This window comes from Mytilus trossulus, chromosome 2 (genome assembly GCF_036588685.1).
Source record: "Mytilus trossulus isolate FHL-02 chromosome 2, PNRI_Mtr1.1.1.hap1, whole genome shotgun sequence".
In the NCBI taxonomy this organism is placed as follows: Eukaryota; Metazoa; Mollusca; class Bivalvia; order Mytilida; family Mytilidae; genus Mytilus; species Mytilus trossulus.
This window is the reverse complement of record NC_086374.1, coordinates 78,670,465-78,680,799: the sequence shown is the minus strand read 5'-3', so window position 1 is coordinate 78,680,799 and position 10,335 is coordinate 78,670,465.

Below are 10,335 nucleotides of genomic sequence, written 5' to 3'. Positions count from 1 at the left end.
TTTAAAATTGTTATATTCACACAGAAAGAATCAATTGAGTTTTCAATGCAAAAAATGAATCGCTAGGAATAAACTACCATATGAACAATTAGATGTTGTGATGAATAAAATAATCTTCTTCCGTTTGGAGTATATAACTATCAGTCAATACAATATTTCAGGGCTTGTGTTTCTAATTAAGGTTTGTTTAAGATAATGATGTTGCGTATAAGTATAACGTATACGGCACTTAAGCCATGGTTCTTTTGTTATGGTATTGTTATGTTGCCGTCATCTCTTGGATAGGAATGGTTATATTAAAGTCTTCTCGTTGAACTGATCTTTGATAGGAATTGTTATATTAAAGTCTTCTCGTTGAACTGATCTTGGATAGGAATGGTTATATTAAAGTCTTCTCGTTCAATTGAACATCACTGGCCCTTCTGGAAAATCAGAATTCAACTCGGTTGTATTTGGGTTTGTTATGGTCAATCTATAGTTTTATATGTAACTCCAAAGAAATGTTTACTAATAAAAGAGAAGATGTGGTAGGATTGTAAATGAGACAACTCTAAAAAAGAGAAAAATGTCACAGAAATTAACAACTATGGGTCACCGTACGACTTTCAACAATGAGGAAAGCCCAAATTACTTGTATTTTGTTTTTTGCCATTAGGTTATTATTGTGATAAGAGTTATGGTTTTATTGGCTCCATTAGTATCTTCTTATTTTTGAAAGCAGCTTTGTTAATGTGATAATTTAGTGTTTTATTCTTAGAACACTTCTGTTGCCTAAAAAGGGACCTCTAAAAGTAGCTTGTCACTGTAGACCAAACGTCAATGGTACCACCATTTTCAATTGTTTACGTATTCCATAAATTGGTTTTAAAAATTGATATCATAAATTGGTATGATGTTTTTAAAACGTTCAATCAATGAGACAAAACTAACTTAAACTAGTGATACATATAATGGGGCACAAAGTGAGGATAAAAAGAATTTTTTTTTTTAACAAAGTGATAATGGAGATTTTGAGGATCCATCAAGAACTGAACTTGAACTGAAATTCATTGTTAAAAATAATAATTACTTTTTCTCTCAGAGAAACATAATGGTTGCGGATTGATTTTTTTCTGCATGTCTGAACAAAACGAGAAATGTCTGGTTGGTTCGTTGTCAGAGAAACATGTTCCAGACTTGTGACATGCCTAGTTGTATAATGTTGTATCTTTAGCTAGAATTTAAAAAAAGTGGATAATGTGTCGGTCTTTTGCAAAGCAGAACTTTTACTCCTACCACGATAACATGACAATGTGCTGTATTAGAGATCATTCGTAAGAAGTGAAACATTATTGCATATAATCATGTGAAAGTATTATTTGTTTCAAATACTCAATTGAAAACGATCTCTTACAATTTATTTACCCTAATGAATTTCAGAAAAGAATATAAACAGTGAAGTAGGATCATCCTGCATGTTTCCAGTATAAAATTTAATAAAGTAAGTGTCCATATAATTGGGTCGTAAACGAACTATATATAGTTTCATGCATTTAGTCTGTGTCCATTCTAGACGGTCGTAAACTAGTTTCCAGTATTTAGTCTGTGTCCATTTAAGTGAGTCGTAAGCTAGTTACTAGTATTTAATCTGCGTTCATTAAAGTGTGTCAAACTTGTTTCCTGTATTTAGTCTGTGCCTATTTGAGTGGGTCGTAAACTGCTTTCCTATACTTGTAATGCGTCCATCAAAGTGGGTCAAACATGTTTCCTGTATTTAGTATGTGCCTATTTAAGTGGGTTGTAAACCAATTGAACCAAACTGAATGCAAATAGCGAAATAATATTTCTATAATCCGGCTTTTATAATGAATGTGTGAAATAAACTTGAAAATTTTCATTTCTCTCTGATGCATGGCTATTGCCCCTGTCTGTGATGAAACATCGCCTTTGAAAAATATTGTTTCAATGGTAATTTTTGGAATTTTTAAATCAAATATCTGCATCAACTGTTCCCAATTTAACTTTTTTTTCTTTTTTTGGAGTATGAAACATCATCCCATGATGAAAATACCAAATACAGATTAGACTTCAATGTCAAAGAAAAACAATAAAACACTTTGGTAAATAATCCACAACACATCAAACATAAATCCAACGATTAAGCGTTATGAAACTTACTAGAATCCAGCTTTACCTATGTGCTCTGCTAAGGTTCTGAGTAACTGTAGAGTTGGACATCGGCTGTCATGAACAGATATGAAAAGAAACCTGTAAAATAAAACCTCTACATCGGCTGTCATGAATAGATATGAAAAGAAAACCTGTTATCTTTTTACATACATTTTAGATGCATTCCGCCGTTATATCGCTTAACATAGTTTACATGACTAATATCTGTTTATTCTTGGGTAAGGAGAATTGCGTCTGATGCATCGAACATTTTATTTTTAAGTTTGGTTAAATAGTTCATCTGTTTCCGTAAGCCTTTTCTAACGTTTCCTGGTATTACTTTTCGCATCGTACTGTTCTTTTTAACTTCCTTTTATACAAACTTCTATGACATAATAACCAAAATGCAGTAGCTCGGTAGATGTTCCTAATGATCATATCTGTTAATGATGTTCTTTTGACAAATGCACAACTAATTTGTTGCACATTAGTAAACTATTTTTTAAACCACAATTGATTTACAAAGCGTTTTCAAATGTAGTTGTTAAACATATTATGACACCTAGTTAAAGACAAGAATTCATTTTAGATACATGCGTTCAACCAATATAGGAAGATGACCTGGAAAGGTTATTGTACTTTGCCAAATCGACCCTAGATTAATTTTCCTTATTGTTTATATGGATCCAAACACTGCAGCGATTTTTGCATCCACTACTTTAAAATTTTTGGGTTCAATCGTTCCTGATGAAGTTCAATTCAGTGCATCGGACACACAATTTTATGAAGTGTTTATTGTATGTATAAGCATTCTCAAGGAATTTGTTTTTGTCCCGGCCGATAAAGCTGCTAATAATATTATTATTGTTTGACGTAAATTTTACATTGAGGTTCTCAAAAAAGAAATCACAATTCCCCAAGATTCCAATTGACTCCATTTTCAGAAAACGACATTTGTAACAAACATAAACTTTTAGATACCGCTTTACAAGCAGAACCAAATACAGTGAAAGTCACTACTATTTATTGGCTTCCAAAGCTACACAAAACACCTTACAACTATAGATTTATTTCGTCTTCAAGCCATTGTTCCACTACTAAATTGTCTATTCTTTTTAACAGCACACTTGGTACAATCAAAAACCTGATAATAAATTGTTCAAATAAGCCCTTCGAAAATAGTGGAATTAATTACTTTTGGAGTGTCAAGAACTCGTTGGAAGTACTTGATAAATTGCATGCTGATATTGGTGATTTTGAATCTGTTCAAAGTTTTGATTTTTCTACCCTGTATACCACATTGCCTCACATTCTCATTAAGAAAAAATTCACACACCTAATTAAATGGGCATTTAAAAAGTCAGAATGTGAATATATATGTTCAAACTCTTTTAGGTCATTTTTTAATAGCAATAAACAAAAAAACTATGTCAATTGGACATGCTTTGATACTACATATGCCCTTGAATTTTTACTAGATAGCATTTTTGTTCGCTTTGGGGATTCCGTTTATCGACAGGTTATTGGAATTCCAAAGGGGACAAACTGTGCACCACTTATTGCGGACCTGTTTTTGTATTGCTATGAGTAACAATTTATAACAAAAATAAGCATAGACCCATCGAAACAACATCTGATAAACAAATTTAATAATACTTTTTGATATTTGGATGATATTTTGGCTCTCAATAATGACGACTTCAGTATGTATACTAAAGAAATTTATCCTGTTGAAATTACTTTGAATATTCACCTAAAAAATAACAAAACCTTTGAATAGACTTATTAATAAGGGATATAGTTACGATACTGTTGTCAGGTCATTAAAGATTGCATATTTTGGCGTTAATATTGATTCACTTAGAGGGTCTCTGCATCGGAACTAAACACATTTATTTAAAAACCAGTTGTTGGTATGACACGGGTTATGTTCTTCTCATATATGTTATGATGGTATGATACTGAACCCCTAACGGGAAGGATTGTGCTTGATGTTTATATGATAAAATCATAATATTTCAGTCAGTTAAATTGAAGTCTGGAGCTGGCATGTCAGTTAACTGCTAGTAGTCTGTTGTTATTTATGTATTATTGTCATTTGGTTTATTTTCTTTGGTTACATCTTCTGACTTCAAACTCGGACTTGAAACTTGAACTGAATTTTAATGTGCGTATTGTTATGCGTTTACTTTTCTACATCGGCCAGATGTATAGGGAGAGGGTTGAGATCTCACAAACATGTTTAACCCCGCCGCATTTTTACGCCTGTCCCAAGTCAGGAGCCTCTGGCCTTTGTTAGTGTTGTATTATTTTAATTTTAGTTTCTTGTGTACAATTTGGAAATTAGTATGGCGTTCATTATCACTGAACTAGTATATATTTGTTTGGGGGCCTGTTCAGCTGATGGACGTCTCCGGGTGCGGGAACTTCTCGCTACATTGAAGACCTGTTGGTGACCTTCTGCTGTTGTTGTTTTCTGTGGTCGGGTTGTTGTCTCGTTGACACATTCCCCATTTTCATTCTCAAATTTACTTGTTGATACTACTGCTTGGAGGGGGGATGCTAGTCCACAAAGATATCATTACCTCAGAATTCAGTGTTTCAAATCTTACATGGTTTCCTTTTCCCTATTTAAATTCAGTGTTTATGAATTAATAAATGTTTAAGAAAGAAAGGTTCCAACTCAGGCAAATTCATGCCCCTTTTGGTTACATAGCGGCAATATATATTTGGCGTGACTCGATACTTATACATCCCGTCATTGAGCTATTGTCCGATGGTAAATTTCTGTATGTTTGTCTGTAGGTTTTGCAAATGTGCTTTGTAAATATGCATTCTTGCTAATCTTCGTTGACATATTTGCTTGTTTTAATAGTGATTAAAATTATAACACAATGTTGGCTACTGTACCCCATTTTATGACAATATACCTATAATTTCAGTTTGTTTTGCTCACACATCATCTTCAATATAATTAAATGTATGCAACCTTAATACAAGTGAGAGGTTTATCTAGCTATACAACTAGGGTCAATCCATCATTTCTTATATAGGAAAATTCAAGTTCCAAGTCAGGAATGTGACAGTTGTTACTGAATTGTTTGATGTGTTTGCCCTTTGGATTTTGTTATTTGCTTTGGTACTTTCCTTTCAGAATTTCCCTCTGAATTCGGTATTTTCATTATTTTACTTTTTCCTACCGTTGCAGCGTATTTACGCATCACAGCCTTTCAATGCTAAGGTTTGTGTGGAAGTTAAATACAAATCAGCGATTAAGACGCACGACATCAATAAAGCATTTATTTCATTTTCTAACATAATTATTCAAAGTTTTGTAACAGTATGGATCCCATTTATCACCTTTACTTGAATCAAAAGATATCACAGTTAGGTGTTTTCTATTGTAAGCTTTCTGTTTTTTAATGTATGTATGACATAGTTGATACAAATACCTACCTCATATAGTCAGCTGCAAACAGGCCCGAATAGACATTATGAAACTAATCAATTAATAAAACTAGCCGCCTAATTTAAACAAACAATTTACGAAAACAAAACTACAGAAATGAACCAACGACAACTACTGATCTATAATCCTAAATTTAGACAAGCATAATAATTTGGCGGGGTAACACATGTTCGAAGGCGCCACACTCTCCTAATCTTGGACAATTGCGCAACGGTACAACACCAGAACACTCAATGCAATACAAAACGACATTTATTTTAAATTTGCATTTAAATTGTTTTTTCAGTTGTTTTTTTGAAGAAAAAACCACACTAAGTTTATATTTTGGCGTTCTTACAATTGTTTCATTTTTCAATTGTATTATCTTAAATAAACAGAAATTACGTATTACATACACATTGTATTGCACATCGTATTTCTAGATGAAGGGGTATCACTAAAAGATTGGGAGGTCAAACAGGTTTGGTAGCTTCGAAATAAATAGGTATCAACAGAACAGGCAACTAATCAACTAGATAATTTTGCGGCAAACATTTGTTGCAGATACATAGACGTCATAGAAACCCTTTGAAAAAACATTTTTTATCATCAATTTTAAAAACTACTGCACCAATAAGATCTCCGTTTGAAGCGAGACTGAATATAAATATCTCTTACTACGTCCCAATCGAATGAAAAACATGGCCGTCAGTGGAAATCTTGATTCTGATTGGCTATTTTTTAAAGTCATATATTTTCCCTAGACTTTAAAACTATAAGGATATCATCAGCTCAGAATTCAGTGTTTCAGATCCTACATGGTTATATATATAAAATTCCGTGTTTATAAATTAAATAATGTTTAGGAAAGAAAAATGTCAACTCCCTCAGTCAATTTCGTTATCAGCAAGTGATGAAACTGAAACCCAATAAGGGATTCAAAATTTGTAGTAGAATAATTCTTCCGTCTAGAGCACATGGCTGGTGTTAATAGCAGTAAAGCGTATTGTTTACATGGACATGTATGTGTGCTAAATCTAAGGTCTTATGTTTGTCTTTATAAAAAAGAAGATGTGGTATGATTGCCAATGAGACAACTATCCACAAGAGACCAAAATGACACAGAAATTTTGTATTGATAAAATTTTGATGTTCGTCTTTTTGAATCTCCCTCTGCTTCATGTTGTTAATTTGCCGTTTGCTTTAGTTCTCTTCCATCTCAACAAAATACATTCAATGCGACAGTTTGTAGAAAGGTGACTGGAATAACACGACTCAAAGCTTTGTTCGGAAACTTCCAATCGTTAATTATTCGCCTTGCAGTCTTTTAAATACAATGAGAAATTGTGCATATGAAAAATACTGCTATATAAATCATGGTTTAAGACACAATATACTCTTCCGTAACGGAAATGAAACTCGAACAATGTTCAGCATTAAACGAATGCGACAAATATGTCATAGTAAATAATGATCGTCAATCTAAGCGAAAAATTACAAATGATGTGTTTACACGATGGTACATGACATTTTTATTAATATAAGATAATCGACAAGAAGGTTTTCTATATAACTCTAATCATTGGTCTTGTTCACTTATTTTCATATTCAAAGAGAAAAAGGAAAAATCATGTCAGTAGAAGAATAGGGTCTGGTTGTAGTATTGAAAAGAACAATAGCTCATAAGAAGAAGAAGAATGTGGGTATATTGACAATTAAAACTATTGTCGTATGGGACTGTCACGGTGTTAACATTGATGGTATTTCCAGATGAAAATAAAAGATGTTTCCATACCTTACTCTTTTTATTTTGCCATTCTAGATATTAAATCATGCCGCTATTTGTAAAATTGTTTTGTTTAAAGTAAGAAATGGAGGGATACCAAATGAAACCAACCACTGATATTATTTTGGGAATAACTTTAAAAGGGTTGATTTGTTCAATTTAAATATTCCATTAAATTTTAACAAACTAATCTTGAATAATAACATTAGATGTATGTTTCATTATAATCGTTATTCTGATTAACTCCATTGCAATCTCGCGTCTTTACTCAATCAATTGCATTACACAATAAAATGTATCACTCATGATGACACGAGGTCCCACAATAAAGTGCACAGTAAATTATAAATCGTGTCCATGATCCTAACTAAAAAAAATGTAATCATAAGTATTGAATGCTTCTTTTTGTAACTTCATAGGGTTGTAAAAGCGTTGTCCGTGTGCACATTTTTAAGATGTATACAAAATGTACTTCGGTCAAAACTTTTACACCCCAATGAAGTTACAAAAAGTAGCATTCAATTCTTAAAAAACCTTGCATTAAAGTTGGTTTCTCAATTCCAATTATTTGTCAAAATATTTCATCTTCTATCCGAAAGCACTGGCGTCTAATCGAAAATGACTCTTCCCTAAAAGAAATTTTTCCATCACCTCCTGTTATTGCCTATCGCAGACCCAAGAATCTCAAAGACATACTTGTGACATCTAAAGAAAAGAAACACGAACTTCTAAATTTGGGTGTTACAAACAATGCGGTAGACGCAACTGTAAGTGCTGTAAAGCCGCCAACACTGACCACTCTTTCAGCAGCACAGTAACAAAGCAGCGATACAACATCTATGTTATATCTAATTGCAAAACGGAAAATAGTATTTACATTCTTACTTGTGGAACTTGCAAGCTGCAGTATGTTGGTGAAACAGAAACCACATTCAACATCAGACCAAACAACCACCGGTCGTTCTATACAAAAGGAAGAAACTGTCCAATTACGAGACACCTCTTAAGAACAGGACATACTTTTGAAAATATCACCTTTCAAATAATTGAGGTTAACCAAAATTGGGACTCCGAAATGAGAAAAAAAGAGAGAAAGGTTCTGGATGCATCAGCTACGTACTCTTGAACCTGATGGACTTAATGAGAGGGATGAAAAACAGTTCTACCCGAAACCAAAGGAATAAATCATCAATTTTACTTCTATTTAACTAAAACAACTATTTGTTTTAATTTAAAAAAAAAAAAAAAAAAAAAAAAAAAAAAAATATTTATGTACAATAAACGGCAAAACTTTTTTTATACAGATCATCAATCAATATGTTAAACTTTTGTGTAGCTCAAGCTACAAAGATATTTTTTGTCATGCATCCGATTTCACCTAGATAGATGCACACGCCCGATGAAGCTAATTTGTTTAGCGAAATATTGCGTGAATAATATATAAAATATAACACCTAATTTTATAACACTCATTAGTGTGTTAAAGTTACATTTTTAGACACTGATATAGATATATATATATATATATATATATTAAATGACTGAATAAATAGTCAACGATAAATCTTACGGGATCATAAAAACATGATACAGTACACTACATAATATAATATATAACAAGTCTAAAAGAATACAACATCACCAAAAACACAATAAAACGAACAATATGTTAGATATTTCGGATAACAGATATCCTTCTTCGGTAATTGCACGATGAAAAATGAATCATGTCAATTCAAATTAAGACTCTATCAAAATCTTGATTTATACAATTTAAGCGAACGCTGGAACAATTTAAAAAAAAAATGTTTTGTATCTTAAAAAGAATGTTCAACGTAGATAAGTATCTTGTCTTATGGATTGATATATCCTACTTCGAAAGAATCACTCTGATTCAAACAAAACATTCTTTGACTCTGACATTATCAAGATGCTTGATTTCTTGATTGACAACATATTTGTTACGTTTGGAGGACGTGTTTTTCAACGGACTGTCGGCATTCCAATGGGAACCAATTGTGTCCCTCTTAATGCCGGCTTGTTTATGTATTATTATGAGGCCGACTTCATACAGGAACCTCTTAGGATGAAAGATAAGAAGTTAGCAATATCCTTTTAATTTACTCTCCGCTATATAGATGATGTTCTCTTACTAAATAATTCACAATTTGGTGACTATGCTGAACATCCCGTCGAGCTAGAGATAAAGAATAAATATAGGATATACCAGATATACTCCGCCGCATAACTCGACTTACATCTAGAAATTGAAAACTTTACGAAAAAGAGATGAGTTCAGCTTCCCGCTTGTGAACTTTCCATTTCTATGTAGTACATACCAGCAGCGCCTGCATTCGGAGTATATATCTCCCAATTGATATTGGATATGTTCCTTATTGATATCTCCCAATTGATATAACTCCCGGGCTAGTATGTCCTATAAAGATTTCTTGGATAGTGGATTGCTACTGACAAGTAAGCTTTTAAACCAAGAGTTTAAAATGGTGAAGTTGACATTATTCCTTCTTAAATTTTACGGACGCCATCACGAGTTGGTTGACTGTTATAGAATAGCCGTTTTACAGATGATATCGGATATGTACCGTATGTCTTCACTACAAACCCCTTCCCTTTTCACGAATATGACCTACCGAATTAGACTATTTACCGGTTTTGTAATAACATGAGCAACACTGTCAGCCCCTATATATTTTTGTTAAATTTTACCATTGAATAGCTGTCTCCTTGTCGTATGCCCAAATTTTTTTCATTCTTAAATATTCTACTACTAATTGTTTATCCGTTAAATATAATAAATTGAAGGATAAACAAAATAATTACTATCTGCCAAGACTGACTCTTCCCTACTTTACTTATTTAGACCCGATGATGGATAATGTAAATCATGTCAATGCATGATGGACTGATCCAGCTGTAGGAAAAACGTACGAAA